This window comes from Procambarus clarkii, chromosome 61, assembly GCF_040958095.1.
Source record: "Procambarus clarkii isolate CNS0578487 chromosome 61, FALCON_Pclarkii_2.0, whole genome shotgun sequence".
Lineage (NCBI taxonomy): Eukaryota > Metazoa > Arthropoda > Malacostraca > Decapoda > Cambaridae > Procambarus > Procambarus clarkii.
The window spans coordinates 5,247,936-5,267,292 of NC_091210.1; positions in this window are offsets into that span (position 1 = coordinate 5,247,936).

Sequence of the window (19,357 nt, forward strand, 5' to 3'; positions counted from 1 at the left end):
AACACCAGTCTCCTGGGGCTCACAAGCCCGACACACAACTAATACACGCCCACACGAATAATACCGACAATTGGGAACATCAACATAATATACCGCCCTCCGGCAGTGTATTTTTTTTATCACCCCGACACCATCTTCACCACCACAAAAACTACCACCATCTACTACCGTCTACCACCATCTACCACCTCATTCTTCACAATTTTGAGACGAAGAAAGACAGAGGCTTTCTCTGCAAGCCTCTGTCTTTTCAAGTTTCCTTATGAGATTTGCTTTTAGACTGGGGCACTGCGATGGGGCAGTGTTACGTACCTTACCTCTTGTGAAGGTTAGTTTCAATTATAAATTGTTGGTGGACACAGTGGACAATGTATTATTGGAATAAATCTATTGCTGATATCTGTGGGGCCACGAATCACCAGTAATACTCCGCCAAGCAAAGTAGTACCTTCTCAGCTGGAGATTGTTAGGAATAATGTGAACCGGAATAGCCTAACTATGTGAGGGAAAATGGACTCAATCAAAGAGCATGCATGGAGAATATGGTTACCTTGAGGTTACCTTGAGGTGCTTCCGGGGCTTAGCGTCCCGCGGCCCGGTCGTCGACCAGGCCTCCTGGTTGCCGGACTGATCAACCAGGCTGTTGGACGCGGCTGCTCGCAGCCTGACGTACGAGTCACAGCCTGGTTGATCAGGTATCCTTTGGAGGTGCTTATCCAGTTCTCTCTTGAACACTGTGAGGGGTCGGCCAGTTATGCCCCTTATGTGTAGTGGAAGCGTGTTGAACAGTCTCGGACCTCTGATGTTGATAGAGTTCTCTCTCAGAGTACCAGTTGCACCTGTTTTTCAACGGGGGTATTCTGCACATCCTGCCATGTCTTCTGGTCTCATGTGATGTTATTTCTGTGTGCAGGTTTGGGACCAGCCCCTCTAATATTTTCCACGTGTAAATTATTATGTACCTCTCCCGCCTGCGCTCAAGGGAGTACAGTTTTAGGCTCTTTAGTCGGTCCCAATAGTTTAGATGTTTTACTGAGTGGATTCTAGCAGTAAAGGATCTCTGCACGCTCTCCAGGTCAGTAATTTCTCCAGCTTTGAAAGGTGCTGTCATTGTGCAGCAGTACTCCACTCTAGAGAGCACAAGCGTTTTGAAAAGTATCATCATCGGTATAGCATCTCTAGTGTGAAAAGTTCTTGTTATCCAACCTGTCATTTTTCTTGCAGTTGTGACGGCTACTTTATTGTGTTCTTTAAAGGTAAGGTCTTCCGACATGAGTACACCCAGATCCTTTACATTGCCTTTTCGTTCTATGTTATGATTTGCCTGAGTTTTGTACGTGGTTTCCGTTTTTATATTTTCATTTTTTCCATAGCGCATGAGCTGGAACTTATCTTCGTTAAACACCATATTATTTTCTGTAGCCCATAGAAAGACCTGATCTGACTGATTGACTGACAGTTGAGAGGCGGGCCGGAAAAGCAGAGCTCAACCCCCGCAAGTACAACTAAGTGAATGCAACTAGGTGAATACACACACACAGATCAAACACACACACACAGACCAAACACACACACACAGACCAAACACACACACACAGACCAAACACACCCAGACCAAACACACACACACAGACCAAACACACACACACAGACCAAACACACACACAGACCAAACACACACACACAGACCAAACACACACACAGACCAAACACACACACACAGACCAAACATACACACAGACCAAACACACACACAGACCAAACACACACACACAGACCAAACACACACACACAGACCAAACACACACACACAGACCAAACACACACACAGACCAAACACACACACAGACTAAAAACACACATACAGACCAAACACGCACACAGACCAAACACACACACAGACCAAACATACATGCAGACCAAACATACACACACAGACCAAACACACACACACAGACCAAACATACATGCAGACCAAACACACACACACAGACCAAACACACACACACAGACCAAACATACATGCAGACCAAACACACACACACAGACCAAACATACATGCAGACCAAACACACACACACAGACCAAACACACACACACAGACCAAAACACACAAAACCAAAATGCACAGACCAAAACACACAGACCAAAACACGCTGTTGCTAAGACCGGTGTAGGGTGGGTGGACATGTGCAGTTCGCTCATCTAAATGTCTTCATAATTTGGGACATCAAAGGGATACAAAGGAAATTCGTTGCGTAGTGATATTATGAAGTGAAACGCACTGTTTAGAAAATAGCAGTTTCATAGATTGTGTCCGATAGTACAAATTAGTCAAGATCACTGTATGACATCAGTTCCACGATAGACTCCTTGCCGAAATCGCTTGGTCAGAGAGTACGTAACTAGATGTGATAGTGAAGAGTAAAGCAAATAGTAAACAGAATAGTGATGAAGATAGACAAAACGTGTAGCGTTAGAGCTGTACCGGGCTAAGGGAAACAAGAGGCCGATTACTGGTGTTATATAGCAGGAATTTGGAGTGATCTATGCCTGGCAGCGGCGTGGACATCAACGGGCCTTATGGGACGTAAGCAAGACATAAACAATGCTTCTTAACACCTAGTTGTACATTAGGATGTTGACTTGGAGGTAAGTGCCTCTTAATTAGTCAGTTAATCATACCGTGTACAGTGTTCTTGCAATATATTATTTATGGTGGATATAAGTGAAAATATGGAAACGAACCTCAAAAGACAATACGCTCATTTGGGACTGGTGTTTTGGTACCTACATGTGAGAACATTATGACCTCCACTGGGTAACACCCCCACCTTCTCTCACCCTCACCCCCTCTTACAATAACACCTCCAACCCACAAAGCCTACCACCCATTGCTTGTATACCATGCAAGGTGATGGAGAAGATTATTATAAAAACCTAGTAACACATCTGGAGAGAAGGGATTCCGTGACAACCCATAAAAATGCGTTTAGGCAAGTTAAATCTCGCCTCACAGGCTTAATAAAATTCTACAATCAGGTGCCAAAGATTAAACAAGAAAGAGATGGATGCGCAGACTGCATTTACTTGGACTGTCGGAAAGCCATTGACACAGTACCCCATAAGAGGTTGATGCATAATCTGGAGAAACAGGCTGGAGAAACTGGTACCGTACTCCAGTGGATAAGGGAGTACCTAAGCAATAGGAAGCAAAGAGTTACAGTGAGGGGTGAGACCTCAAATTGGCGTGAAGTCACCAGTGGAGTCCCACAGGGCTCTGTACTCAGACCTATCCTGTTTCTGATATACGTAAATGATCGCCCTGGGGGTATAAAATCATTCCTCTCAATGTTTGCTGACGATACCAAAATTATGAGGAGGATTTAGACAGAGGAGGACAGCTTGAAGCTTCACGATAACCTGGACAAGCTGAAGGAATTTTCGAACAAATGGTTGTTAGAATTTAACCCAAGCAAATGTAATGTGATGAAGATAGGTGTAAGGACCAGGACACCAGACACAAGGTACCATTTGGGAGATAAAATTCTTCAAGAGTCAGAGAGAAAGATTTGGGGATTGATATCATGCCAGACCTGTCTCCTGAAGCCCATATCAAGAGAATAACATCAGTGGCATATGCCAGGTTGGCTAACATAAGAACGGACTTTAGAATCTTGTGTGAGGAACCATACAGAACTTTGTATACCACATATGTCAGACCAATCCTGGAATTTGCGGCTCCAGTGTGGAGTTCATATCTACTCAAGCATAAGACTAAATTGGAAAAGTTTCAAAAGTATGTCACTAAACTAGTACCCGAACTGAGGGGTATGAGCTACGAGGAGAGACTATGGGAATTAAACCTCAAGTCACTGGGAGGTAGAGGAGTTATGGGGGACATGATCTCTACATACAAGATTCTCAAATGAATTGATAGGGTAGATATAGATAGACTATTTAATGCATGGGGCACACACACACTATGGGACACAGGTGGAAATTGAGTGCCTAAATGAGCCATAGAATCATTAGAAAGATTTTTTCAGCGTCTGAGTAGTTGACAAATGGAATGCATTAGGAAGTGATGTTGTGGCGGCAGACTCCATACACAGTTTCAAGTGTAGATATGATAGAGCCGAATAGGCTCAGGAACCTGTATATCTGATGACTGACAGTTGAGAGACGGGACCAAAAAGCCAGAGATCAATCCCGCAGTCACAACTAGGTAAGTGCAACTAGGTAAGTACACACACAGTAAGTGTGTGTGTGTGTGTGTGTGTAATGTGTGTGTGTGTGGTGTGGAAAAAAAAAAAAAAAAAAAAAAAAAGTAGTTAGTAAACAGTTGATTGACAGTTGAGAGGCGGGCCGAAAGAGCAAAGCTCAACCCCCGCAAACACAGCTAGGTGAATACAGCTAGGTGAATACACACACACACATATGAAGTACTTGTACTTAATTTTAATTAGAAAAGTTTTAAATCATCAGTTGTACTATTGCAACTGACTACGATTTGACAGCAAATTTGACTAGGACAACAAATCATGCTGTCTACGATTTGAGTGACAGAAAGTAATGTATTTTATACGTTATTAAAACAATATTATATAAATAGTTTCAGTGCCACCTTTCTGCGACCAATTAAAAACGGTCAAAAATGTTTTTTGTTTGCTGAGTATATCCATTCATCTACTTATCTCTCTGTCATATATATATATATACCTATTCATCTATCTGTATATATATTTATCATTGTATCTATCTATCCATCTCTTTATCCACCTACCCATCTATCTGTCTATCTATCTGTCTATTTATCCAGCTACCATCTCATCTTTCTATTCATTTATGTATTTATCAAGCCATTTATCTGCCCATCCATCTATCCATCATATTCAGCTGTTTATCCATACCCCTGTCTGTCTCTATCCATAAGTATATCCTTCACGCTATCAGTCCACATCTCTATGCATACATCTATATATATATATATCTGCTCTCTGTCCATCTCTTTTATGTCTTTCTGTTTCTCTTTTCTAGTTCTCTCTTTCTCTGTGTATCAGCCTCTATTTCTTCCCTCTGCCTTTGTCTCTGCCTGTTTCTGACTATGTGTCTCTGTCTTTGTATTTCTCGGTCACTCTCTGTCTGTCTCTCTCTTCGTTATCAACAATATTTTAGTGTAATGTGTGGGTTATCGCCTGCGAGAAGAGCTTATGTGACATACTAAAAAATGTATAGTTCCCTTACTCTCATAAAGGGTTGTGTCTTGCAAAACTTTTCAAGTTGTGGAAGAATCGTCTGTTTTATGTGAGTACGAACAAATTATTGACAGCAGGTAATTTGTTAATTTTACCGGAATCAGTGTAAAATGGTACATATTACTATACGAAAAAACGATTGTTCTGAAAGTTTGTTTTGATACTATCTAGCTGAACAGATGGCGTGCGTTGCCAAAAATGTGTGAGGGGGGCCTGAATGTGATCCTGACATGCTCTTACCTATTGAGTTCTGACAACCCAAATCATCTATTTTCATCCTGTACCCCAGACCATTTCCTCTGTCAATATGGATGACGCTAGCTCCATCTGTGTGGCCTCCAACGACGAACAGACAAACAGCCAGACACACACACAGATATTCTCGCACACTTTGGAGTACGTAACATAATATATGTAATGTGTCTCGACTCAATAAGATTCTTATTTTGAGTTTATATTTCAGGTGAAAATGTCTATAAATATTGAACATTTATTAGTTCTTAGTCTTGGAAACTTTGACCGAATTTGTGTTATATATTATATTGGATGGGTATCCAGCGATGCCTAGGTCTGTCTGTATGTCCAATTTAACCAAGTATCTATCCTTCCACCTATCTCTCTATTTATCTATCCGTCCATCCACCTATCTCTCTTATTATTTAGCCATTAATCTATATATATAATCAATGCATCCATCTATCTATCTCTCTATCTCGGTCTATCTATCCATCTATCTAACTATCTACTCATCATATATTTAAGAATCTATATATATTCATCTATCTTTCAATCTACCTATATAGCAATCCATATATTCATCTATCTATCTTTCTCTGTGTTCACCTGTACGTCTATCCATCTGTCCAAACATCTACACCTCTGCCTATTTGTCTATACATCTATCTATCCGTATTTCCCTTAATACATCCATCTATCCATCTATCGACGTATAGAAGAATGTAAGAACTCTTGTATATATACATAAATAAATAAAATAACTAAATAAATAAAAATACGAAAATATCAATCCATCCATCTACTCATCCATCCATCTACTCATTCATCTATCTATTCATACATCTATCCATTCATCTGCCCTCTCTGTCCATTTATCTATATACATCTGTCCATCTTTCCATCCATCTTTCTCTCCACCTGTGCAGCCATTTATCCGTTCATCAATGCAACCATCTGTCCATAAATCTATTCATCTAGCTTTCTATCCATCTATCTCACTATATCTTCATCTTGCTTTCTTTTCATCTATCTATCTATGCAGCTAATCGACTTTGTATCCATTAATTCAACCAAATATCTGTTCATTTAACTATCAATCTATATATTCGTCTATATATCATTGTACCTAAACATCCAGCAATCAATGCATCCATACATCTATCAATCCACTTATCTGTCTATTCATGTTTCCAGCCATCCATTCATCCATTAATCTGATGTCAGTCTCTGTCTCTAGATATCTTTGTCTCTGTTTCTCTATATCTGTCTGACTATCTGTTCATCAGAGAGAGAGAGCTCTGATGAGAAATATAATTGTCTGTGTGTTGGGTGTCAACAGTGAGAGGATATTACGACCCTGGGTCCAGATGGATCCTGGGTCCAGATGGATCCTGGGTCTAGATGGATCCTGGGTCCAGATGGACCCTGGGTCCAGATGGACCCTGGGTCCAGATGGATCCAGGGTCTAGATGGATCCTGGGTCCAGATGGACCCTGGGTCCAGATGGATCCTGGGTCCAGATGGATCCTGGGTCTAGATGGATCCTGGGTCTAGATGGATCCTGGGTCCAGATGGATCCTGGGTCCAGATGGATCCTGGGTCCACCTGACTGTGGCAGATGGACCGGGATCGAGTGGCATTTGTTGACATACAGCTGATGTAGGGACTTCACTTATGTGTGCATTTTAGGTGTGATTGGCCTTGAATGTGTTGGATTATACGTTGGATTAGTGATATTTAAATTATAGAGTTTTTAGATTAGTTTGGTTAAAGAATGAATGTTAATTGTGTGGTAAGTTTATACACAGGATTGCTCCCAAATTTAAAATGGCGGCCGAATACGTCCTTGCCAGATGTAAGACCATTTTGATGCTCCGACATCTATAGGTTTCCACTGAACCCGATCCAATGGCTTCACTCAATCCCTCCCCCCCCCCCTCCCATGCACTGTGGCTCAGTCTTCAGGGTACTCCTTTATCAATACACAGAGAGTGTGTGCCTGGGAACAACCAGCACATAGGTTCGAACCCTCGCCACGGCTCCTACAGTTTTTCTCATTGATACATCACGAGAGTGTGATTACTCTGTGTATTAAAGGAAGAGCGTCAGAGGTAGAACATTTCAAGATGACTGAGCCAGAGTGCATGTGGTGGATTGTCTGACACCCTGTACCGGCGTCAATGGAAGGCTCAGGAGTCCTAGAGGGTGCAGTAGTACCTAAGGTTGCAATTGTTTGGACCATGTCGTTGCCTAGCCGTCTGGAAGGTGTGCCTGGTAACTCACAGCACATTGGTTAGAACCCTCATGGCGGCTACTACGGCTGATCTATTTATTAATCCACATCTTCGTCTATCCATCCATCCCTTTAACTACTGTCTGTCTCATTCTCTTCCTCTATCTTTATCTCTGCCTCTCTCTGTCTATCTGTCTCTAGCTGTGTTTCTGTTTCTGAGTTTCTGTGTGCGTCTCTCTCTCTATGTTTTTCTGTCCCTCTGTCTTACAATAGTCTTATGTGTGGGTAGTTGGCAGTGAGAGCAGCTCAGTGGTGTGAAGAACTAAACAAACAATAGTTACCCTTACTCTGGTATACAGCAGTTTGCTTGAGAAACTTTTGACGCTGTGGGAGAATTGTCTGTTTAATGTGAGTAAAGGCAAATTATTCACAGCTGGAATTTTATGTCAATTTTCACAAATTAATGAATAATGTGGCAGATTACTATAAAACTATTTTTTTATATGAAAAATTTGGCCCCCAACTTTGAACAGATAAGACATTCTCTCATATGGTATAATTATAAAATATAAATATTGCATTTTGACACATAAAAATTGTGGTGTGTTGTATGACATCAGTGTTATATAATGTTGGGATGCATAAATGTCATCCTTACCAAACTTATCTGCAGCGTTAATGTTTGCTCCAGCGTCGAGGAGGATCTTCAAAGTGTTGTTGTGACCACCTTCGGCTGCCCTGCCTGTCAACAGATACCACAATTGTTATTATGCATAAACCGTCACGATTCCTGTACTTTATGTAAATATAGAAATAATCTGTTCTAGATGAACATTTTTATATACTAGTAAAGTGTACAGACTCTAAATAGTATGCAAAATTATTTTCCACCCTAAATTTAAGAGAGAAAGATCATGTTAAAATTTTTAAGAATAGATCACTATTAAAATATCCGACATCTGAACAGTTCTTATTTGATAATGTATTACTTGTGACGAGAGCGACAGTGGTGATATTGTCAGGCCCGAAACGCTGAGTGTATTAGTGGTTTGAACCATACTACTGTATATTCTTGCCCTCTCTAGAGATCCAACATTCTTCTCGTATACCATTTTGTATGTATGTGATTTTCCCTAATAAATATTATTATTATTATTATTATTATTATTATTATTATTATTATTATTATTATTATTATTATTATTATTATTATGTACATAAGAAGAGCATTACTGGGACTTTAATTATTAAATAATAATAAATAATAATTATTTATTAATATAATTATTATTATGTACATAAGAAGAAACTTTACTGGGGTGAACCAACAGCTCCAGTCTTGCCATCGTCAGTTAACCAATATAACCTTTATAAGCACCGTATGCCATACAAGTTTGTGAATAAAATGTTGGCAATACTTGCTCGAGGAAAGAGAAATATTGTTGCTATCACCATACAACCAATATAACCATAAATGACATGTAACTGATGATATTTGAGAATGACTGATGGAGGCATGAGGAACATCGTTGTCATCATCAGTTAACAATGACCTTCACAGATACTCTGAACACCACCATTCGTTATCTTACCATGCAAGCTTAAGGTATCAGCAGCACCATGTTACGCCCGATAAATATTATTATAATTTATGATATCCTGCTTCACTAGTTGTTATCTAACCATACTGACTTGAGAAGAGAGTAACATTGTGGTATCATTGTCAGATAAACAAGATGATTATTGAGGATATCCTTCATCTGGTGATGAGGACATCACCAGATGACGTTCCATCCCCAGGTTAACCTACTTTCTGAAGTGTTCATCATCCTACAGTAGCCAAAATCTAGGTGAGTATGACCTGTTACTGAAATCAATGTTAGAAAAAGCCCTCAACCTCTCTCTTGATGACCTACAGTGGAAACAAGCCTCTCTTCCCCTAAGACTTCGGGGCCTCGGAGGTCGAACAGCAACGCAAATCACCGTACTAGTCTTCCTGTCCTCCTCCTCGGCATCCGACGATCTTGTGAAGGAAATTCTACCTGCCTTCTTACATCAGCTGGCAGGTGTACACGATCCCAATTTTATATGCTGTGCCACAGAGTGGGCGTCTCGTGCAGGCCCATCACCTCAACCACCATCCCCAGAAGCCCACAAGCAATCCAGCTGGGATGGCCCCATTGTAGACCAAGTTTCTGCAACAACAAAACACGACATTGCTCGCCTAACAGCAGTAGCAGCCCCATATGCAGGGGATTTCATGTTAGAAACCCCAATGTCATCAACTGGCACACGTCCCGCACCACACGCCTTCTGAATTGCTGTGGCTTACCCCCTTGTTGCCCCAATCCACACCATATATAAGTGTTTTTGCGGAGAGGTGGTGGCCGACAGGTACGGCCACCATGGCCTACTCTGCCAAAGCACAGGGGGATGGCACTCGAGGCACAGTGAAGTTAACGACATCATCAAGAGGAGCCTCACAACAGCTGGATGCCCAGCTGAAAGAGAGCCCCGTTACCTTACGCGCCACAACTCTGATGCTCTTATTGGTCGCCCAGATGGTATCACAGTGAACCCCTGGAAGAATGACGAGCTGTTGGTGTGGGACTACACGTGTGTATCAACCCTGACTAACACCTGGCTAACATTGATTTCAGTGTTGCACAACCAGGTGGCGCTGCCACCCACAGGGAATCAGCCAAATCGCGTAAGTACAGAGAACCGAATTACCACTACAATATTGTCCCCATTGCTTCTGAGACACTAGGCGCCTGGGATAAAAGTGCCACCAGTTTTACTTAAAGGAACTGGGTTCTACAAGCTTGGAGTAGTTTCCTCAGAATATTTTCTGGTATGTCAAGAAAAAATATTTCCTCAGAAAATATTCTGAGGAAACTACTCCAAGCTTGTACTAAAGAGGCACCCTTCTTGAGCCCGGATGGGCACATGTATAAGCAAGTAGATGGGGTCGCCATGGGTTCTCCCCTAGGTGTCCTGTTTGCAAACTTCTACATGGGTACCATCGAGCAAAAAGTCTTAGTCGACATGAACTTGAAACCGGCCATATACTGCAGGTATGTTGACGACATTTTTACACAGGTACCTGATGTCAGACATCTGCAGGAGCTGAAGGAGGCATTTGAGCAGAGTTCCGTGCAGCGTTTCACTTACGAGATGGAAAAGGATGGGAAGCTGCCCTTTCTAGATGCAACAGTCATGGAAAAGAGCGGAGGTTTCCACACTGCAGTCTACACTAAGGAAACGAACATAGGAATGTGCCTAAATGCCAACAGCGACTGCCCAGACAGGTACAAGAGGAGTGTTGTTAACGCATATGTCGACCGTGCTCTCAGCCACAGCTCAGAATGGAAGCAAGTCGACGAAGAACTCTGTAGGGTAAGGCAGGTCCTAGTCAACAACGGCTTCTCCAATGGTTTCGTCAAAGACATCATAAGAAGGAAAGTGAAACGCCATGCAACCTCTGAAGAGACAACTAACACAACACCTATACCCCCTATTAGACTATTTTACACGAACTTCTTTTCCACAGCTCATAAAACGGAGGAAAGGGTCCTGAAAGATATCGTTAATAGAAACGTTATCCCTACAGACAAAAATCAGAGGATACAACTGACGATTTACTATAAAACCAGAAAAACGGCCAGCCTACTCATGAGAAACTCTCCAGACACAAAGCAGAACGCTTTAAAAGAGACCAACGTCGTCTATGCCTTCAAATGCCCACTTGGGGACTGTTAGCTCCAAAAAACCCAGTATATAGGCAAGACAACAACATCTCTTTCTAGGCGTTTAACGATACATAAGCAGCAGGGCTCCATTAAGGAACATATAATCTCTTCCCACAACCAAACCATCGCCAGAGAAATCCTAGTAAACAACACAGAAATCATCGATAGATACAGCGATAGCAGACGGCTTGATGTTTGCGAGGCACTGCACATTAAGAAGTCAACACCAGCAATCAACAGCCAATTAATGCACAACTATATTCTACCCACCTCAAGACTCCGCTCCAATATAGAAGCATCAAGAAATATGGACCAATAGGCTTTCTACAATCACTTCCATTTCAATACCCATTGTTTCGTGTTCTGTCTTGTGTTGATGAAATTAATACCCTATTAAATACCACCTCACTCAAATGTAGATATAAACAAATCGGAGATATGTAAGTTCTATTCAGTTGTGTATGTGTAAAGTCTTTGAAAATGTAATAAGTTTTACGAAACGCGCTCAAGTGTCGTGTCAGACTAGAAATAAAAATAAATTATGGAGAATTGATTTTTGAATTACCTCCAACAGTGAAAAGAAATGTACGAAAGATTGAGAAAATTCGTGTTAGAATTATTAATCTTACTTTTTCGGTCATATTTAATAAAGTCGTGTCAGACTAGAAATAAAAATAAATTTTGGAGAATTGATTTTTGAATTACCTCCAACAGTGAAAAGAAATGTACGAAAGATTGAGAAAATTCGTGTTAGAATTATTAATCTTACTTTTTCGGTCATATTTAATATATATATATATATATATATATATATATATATATATATATATATATATATATATATATATATATATATATATATATATATATATATATATATATATATATATATATATATATTATTTTCTGGTTTAGGGCTTCTATCCCTCTAACTATTTTCTTAGCATCAGGGCTTAATTGAAATAGGAGTTCTCCAAAACTCATTTTCGTACTTTTAAGGTGAAGAAAAGAAGTGATTTACTATAGAGTGTATTACACTTATTTGTATAATTTGCACGACGTTTCGAACCTCCATGGTTCATTCTCAAGTGAACAGATCTTACAATACTAGTTGATTTTATACCCGCATTAGGTCAGGTGATAATACAATGAAGGTGAAAACATGGGGGGATACATAAGGGATAAACATAGGGGCTGCAGAAGGCTTATTGGCCCATACGAGGCATCTCCTATCTAAACACAAAGATTAATCCAGTGTAATTGGCCTGTTATGTTGGACATTGTCTTCTGTGTTGGCATCGATATGTTCTTGTCTTGTCCTTACTCTCATGGTAAGGACAAGACAAGAACATATCGATGCCAACACAGAAGACAATGTCCAACATAACAGGCCAATTACACTGGATTAATCTTTGTGTTTAGATAGGAGATGCCTCGTATGGGCCAATAAGCCTTCTGCAGCCCCTATGTTTATCCCTTATGTATCCCCCCATGTTTTCACCTTCATTGTATTATCACCTGACCTAATGCGGGTATAAAATCAACTAGTATTGTAAGATCTGTTCACTTGAGAATGAACCATGGAGGTTCGAAACGTCGTGCAAATTATACAAATAAGTGTAATACACTCTATAGTAAATCACTTCTTTTCTTCACCTTAAAAGTACGAAAATGAGTTTTGGAGAACTCCTATTTCAATTAAGCCCTGATGCTAAGAAAATAGTTAGAGGGATAGAAGCCCTAAACCAGAAAATAATAAATACAGAATATGCGGTCATATTCAATGAAACATGTTTGAAAGAAAACCTGCTGCCAGTATACACCAATATATATATATATATATATATATATATATATATATATATATATATATATATATATATATATATATATATATATATATATATACATATGTATATATATATATATATATATATATATATATATATATATATATATATATATATATATATATATATATATATATATATATATATATATATATATATATATTTTGGGACAGTTGGGGCTTGACTCTAAATATTTAAATATTAATGTAACGAAATTCTATTACGAAAGACCACCCGCTTTTATAGTAAAGAGGGAAACTAATAAAAATATGATCATTGGAAAATTCCTAGATGAACCAGTAACTATGGATAAAATACTAGAGAATATGATCACTTATATAATTAATGGGCTGTATAATTAACTGAATCAAAGCCTCAAACACCTACATTGGGGGGGTATTACTGGAACTTCATATATGTCTAGGAACTAGTGTGGTTCGTGCACCAGTTCATTATGCAATAATCTAATCCTAGGACCAATTATAGAATCAATAGAAACAATCACCAATAAGAACATAGATTATGAACATGAGAAATTAATAATTATAATAAACACATGTTAATCCAGAAAACAGTGTTCCGCATGAATAATACTACAGATAATGTAATTTAAGGAATACGGAAAGGGTCTTAGCTTGAAGACGTTTTCCAAGACATCGGTTATGACTCATCCTCGGAATCTCCAGAACTCATCATGGAACACTGGGAGATGATTAACACGGGAAATGACAGCTCCTGGAATTCTTCACACACGCTGCAAATCAAATTATATTCAGTAGCTACATATCAAGCTGCTAGACATCTATGTTCAAGAAAATTATATTAGAGCATGGAAACTGATAATAACCAGTGGTTTTTTGTAGTCGCTCTTCGTGACGACAAGCTACCCAGCAATAACCCCCTCCAAAATGATGCATCAAATGGGAATAAAGGTACTTAGCTAATAGGGCACTGTGTAAGTTAAGGCTTGCCAAAGTTCGCATCCTAGGTTCTGGCGTCGTAATAACAAACACGTGGTGTCGAGCCTAGCCTAGATGTTGACGCGCTTCTCTGGCCGGTCACATTGTGCTACACGGAACAAATTAACAGGTTCCTGGCTGAATGTCAAATTAAATCTCTTGACAATTCAACACGACGTATAAAGTGACACTGACACCAGCTAAGTTGTCTGCAAAGGTTCTTCACACCTCACAATGGCGAGTTTCGTCTTGCGCTCTTGGTGGCGTCCACCCTGGCCGCTTGGGTAATGGCGTCTCTCTCTCCCCGCTCCGCGTCCCGCATTTGCTACACAAATTATTAACTACGAATAATATCATCTCTCGCAGTTGTGATTGAAATGCTCGGATAAGGACGGGTTTATTATTCAGAGGAGTTAAATATTATTATTCGCCCGTTTTACGATGGTAAACTAGCAATGGGGAGGAATTAAAGTCTCTCCAGGGCATTCACGCGTGATGTTAAATTTATTACCAGATAACAGTTATAACTATAAACGCTCTATTTGGCATTAGTTGGGGATCAGTTTATCTGTAAATAATTATCACACAGAACACCGTTGTTTTATAGAGAATCAAACTCAATTCTCAGACACACTGGATATAGTTGTGTTTATTATAATGGAATCTGACGCAATACTGGCGTCTGGTGACGTAAGAATTCTAGCCTTATTGTACAGATGTAATTATTAGTACATGTGAACTCTACGTTTGGTTAATTTTAATTACTACAATGATTAGTAGGTTTAGTAATAATTAATAATAATACAACAGTGTTGTATTAGTGTTGGAAATTTCCAACATAACTCCGGGGGGAGAATTTTAGGGTCGCAGTGTAATGTGGAGTACTGACACACCCATCCCGAAGTTAATATTAATATTAGTATATTAGTATGTTAGTACACACATAACGAATGTCCCGTATTTGTCAAGGACATACAAGAAACTTAAGTCTTGCTGATTTCATGTTAAATGGAACATGTTATTAAGAATTACCTAAAGTTGATAATTAAGAAAGCTTACAATAAACTATGAGACTGGTGTCGCTATGACATGTAATGTGTATGTTACAAACCTCAACATCTGCAAACTCTCAGGTACTCTAGATAAATAATGTTATGTATAGCCTATACAACAATTAAAGATTTAAATCACACGATTCAAACAACAGAATCCACGGTGATGAGAACGTCCTGGGTCATAGTGACTTGTAATGGTTTGTTACTTGACATCACACCACAGTATCATCATGGTTGCTTAAACTGGATGTAAAGGGATTTACTCTTGGTCAGAGCTGTAATAGGTTTGCAGTTTCCGCTTACATTGTTGAGCAGCAGCTCTAGTGGGGCGGTTGCTCGGAGGATCAGAATTACTGTCCTCGGAAACTACTGGGGAAGCTAGTTCTGGTTGATACTCTCGTTCAGCCAATTCGAGAGGAACCTGCTTCTCTAAAGTTTTTAGAGTAGTGTTGCCTCGGCATAAAACTTTCACTACTCTCAGGACACCTTGATGATCTGGATGAATGGCATCAATTTTGCCTATGGGCCACTCTGACCTTGGTCCATCACTGTCGACTAGTACTAGGTCCCCTGGTTTAAGCTGTACTTTATTGTAAGGACTCGAAGCTCGGTAGTGGTACTCTCGTAGAGCTGTGAGGTACTCTCGAGTCCACACCTCATTCCACCTGTTAATAACCCTTGAGAGATGCTGGTAGCTTTCCACCAAGTTACCTCTGGTCACATGTGACGGGTCTACGGGGTCCTCTTCAGCTAAAGGGATGAGAGGGCTCAGTAGACCTCCATGTATCAAGTGTGAGGGACTCAGAGGCTCTCTCTGGGTGAAATCATCAGACAGGTACGTTAATGGGCGGTTATTGACTCGCGCCTTGATTTCCACAACAATGGTTTGGAGTTCGGAGTAACTGACCTTTTGTCTGTGTAAGGTTTTTCTTAAACACTTCTTGACTGTGCCTATCATTCGCTCATAGAACCCACCTTGCCAAGGGGCTCTTGGTGCTATAAATTTCCAGTGACATTGTCGTCTCTGCAGGACTGACTGTACTTCTGAGTGATTCCAGACTTCTCGCAGACAGGCTTCCCCTGCCACAAAATTGGAACCGTTGTCCGATATCATCAGTTTGGGACAAGATCTGCGAGCAGCAAATCTGCGGAAGGCCTGGAGGAAGGCTTCAGCACTCATATCTGAAGTCACTTCTAAATGTACGCCTCTGGTTGTAGCACATGTAAAGAGACAAATGTAAGCTTTCACTGGAATCTTGTCTGGGTTGCCAGTGAGAAGTAAGGCTCCTGTGTAATCAACACCAGTGGTTTCAAAGGGACGAAGATGAACCACTCTTTCTTCAGGGAGTGGTGGAGGTCCTGGGTAAGGACATACTCTAGCATCGTACCTTTTACAGATTACACAGAATTTAATTATTGACTTGACTGTCTGACGACCTTGAGGAAACCAGTACTTTTGTCTAAGGTCGGTGAGAGTATCTAACACTCCACCATGTAAAGTACCATATTGATGGTGATGTAAAACAAGAACTTCAGTGATGATGTGGTGACGCGGTAGAAGAATTGGATTCTTTGTGTCCAAATCAATTTTTGCATGAAGCAAACGTCCTCCACATCTTAGTATATTATGAGTGTTGGCATCATACCAGATACCTAGAGACTTAGTTAATTTATCTGAAAAATTTTCATATTCGCTTCCATATATCTCTTGCTGTGCACGTTTGATCCAGTAGAGGATAGGATTGGGAAACTTATGTCGAATTCCTATCTTAGCAAGAAAGTCAAACACATGTGCAGTCACTCTTAATAACTTACTTAAGTTAGAATAATTGTGAGGATCAATGGCTAAGATTCGTTGAGGTTCTGGTTCTTTCATGGGAGTGGTGATATTGGTGACTATGACTTGTGGCTTTTGTTTGGGCCACTGACCACCAACAAGCCATGAAGGTCCATTGAATCACAGCGAAGACTTGATAAATTGTTTTATCGTTAATCCTCGAGATAAATAATCTGCAGGATTGTCCTTAGTAGGAACATGTCTGAATTTATATCCAGCAGATAACTCATGAATTTCCCTAACACGATTACTGACGTAGGGAGTCTTGTTGTTGTTGTTTCTTACCCATTGTAAGACTGCCTCGTTGTCTGACCACACGACAATCTCACCAAAGTGGATATTATTGAGTGTCTTTGTCAGGCAATGAGCCAATCTTACTCCCACCAGCAATGCAGTCAACTCCATTTGAGGTAAAGATCTTTTCTTAATGGGAGCAACTCTTGCTTTAGATGTGAGCAAAATTGATTGTGCACTATTAACTAAGTAGGCTACAGTGCCATATGCTTTGCCAGAGGCATCGCAGAAAACGTGCAAATTGGTGGGTAAGTTTAGTCCTGAAGCATTACGAGGAAATTTCAAAACACCTAACTGATTAAAATCCGTAGAGAGTATCTGCCATTTAGCTTGTAACTCACTTGGTAACGGATCATCCCATCCCATATGTTTCTGACAGCACTCCTGCATTAGGAGTTTGCCCCCTTATTAATATAGGACTAAGTAAGCCTAAAGGGTCAAATGGTTGACTGACAAATGAGAGCAATGTTCTCATGGTAAGGGTTGAGTTATCGGTTTGTACTGACTTGACATTCATCTCGTCAGTACTGGTGTTCCATTCCACGCCTAGAACCTTTAATTGATTGGGTACCTGATAACCTGGAAATTCTTTCTCGATTACCTGGTTGAGTAATTCATTATTTGAGGCCCATGACTGTAGTGGCATATTGGCTCCTAATAGCTCACAGTTAGCCTCATGGTAGATTTCTACCAAATTAGTTTGATCATTAGTTGTTCCCTGGAAATTGTCGACATACAAGTTGTCGCTAATGTCTGCCTTATAAGGGCTATTTGATTTCCTCAAATGTGTGTCTAATGTTGCTTGCAAAAGAAACGGTGAGGACGTAGCTCCGAATAATACTGAGGCAAATCGATATGTGATGATATCACTGTTAGGATCCAGTGGGTCCTTAATCCAGAGGAACTTTGTGTAGTTACGATCATCCTCCTGCAAACCTACTCGGAGGAAAGCTTTGCTGATATCAGCAGTATAGGCGAAAATACCAGTGCGAAATCGTAACAGTGCGAAATCGTAACAGCACATCATGTAGCCTTTGTGTTAGGCTAGGTCCCGTTTGGAGACATTCATTTAAAGACACACTGCTTGGCTTTACTTTAGTTTAGCACTACAGTTAAAGACAATACGAATAGGTGTTGTCAATGAGTCTTTCACCACAGCGTGATGAGGTAAATAATGACCTATTTTTCGGTCATCGTTATCAACAACTTCAATAAATTTACTGTTAAGTTGTTGTTGGATGAGTTGATAATACATGTTCAGTTTGTCTGGCTGCTTCTGTAGTCGTGCTAATTGAGACTGCAATTGTTAGGCTGCCATAAAATAATTACCTGGAAGTTGTGGATGATTCAACTTCCATGGGAGTCTTACCCAGTATTGTTTATTTTCATAGACAACTGTATCCAGATATTGCTGGTAAGTCCACATATCATCAGGGTTTGGTTGTTCAGGGATAATGCCTAAAGTGTCTAAATCCCACAGACGATGTACAGGCGGATCAGACTCAATATCTTCAGACATTTCTCTGAAACGTAGGGGTGACTGTTCCAAGCCTAGTCACGCCACTATTATGTTATTAGATTGTTGGTTTGTTAACGCTGGATTTTGTCGGAAAAGCACCGGTCCCGTATGCAATTTGCCTCCAGCAGATGACAACAAATTCATTCCGTGTTGTCTGGTGCATCCAGTTATACATTTGTAATAATGATCCGCACCTATAAGTATTCCAACATCAGTGAGGCAGTCAGAATTTATTTTGTAATCTGCTAGCCTCATGCGGTTTCGTTTAAGATGTCTCGCAGTGCGAGCTAACCCTGTGACCTGTAGGTCTGTAGGAAGTTTATCTACTACTACCGCTTGTATTGGACTAGTGGAAGATCCAAG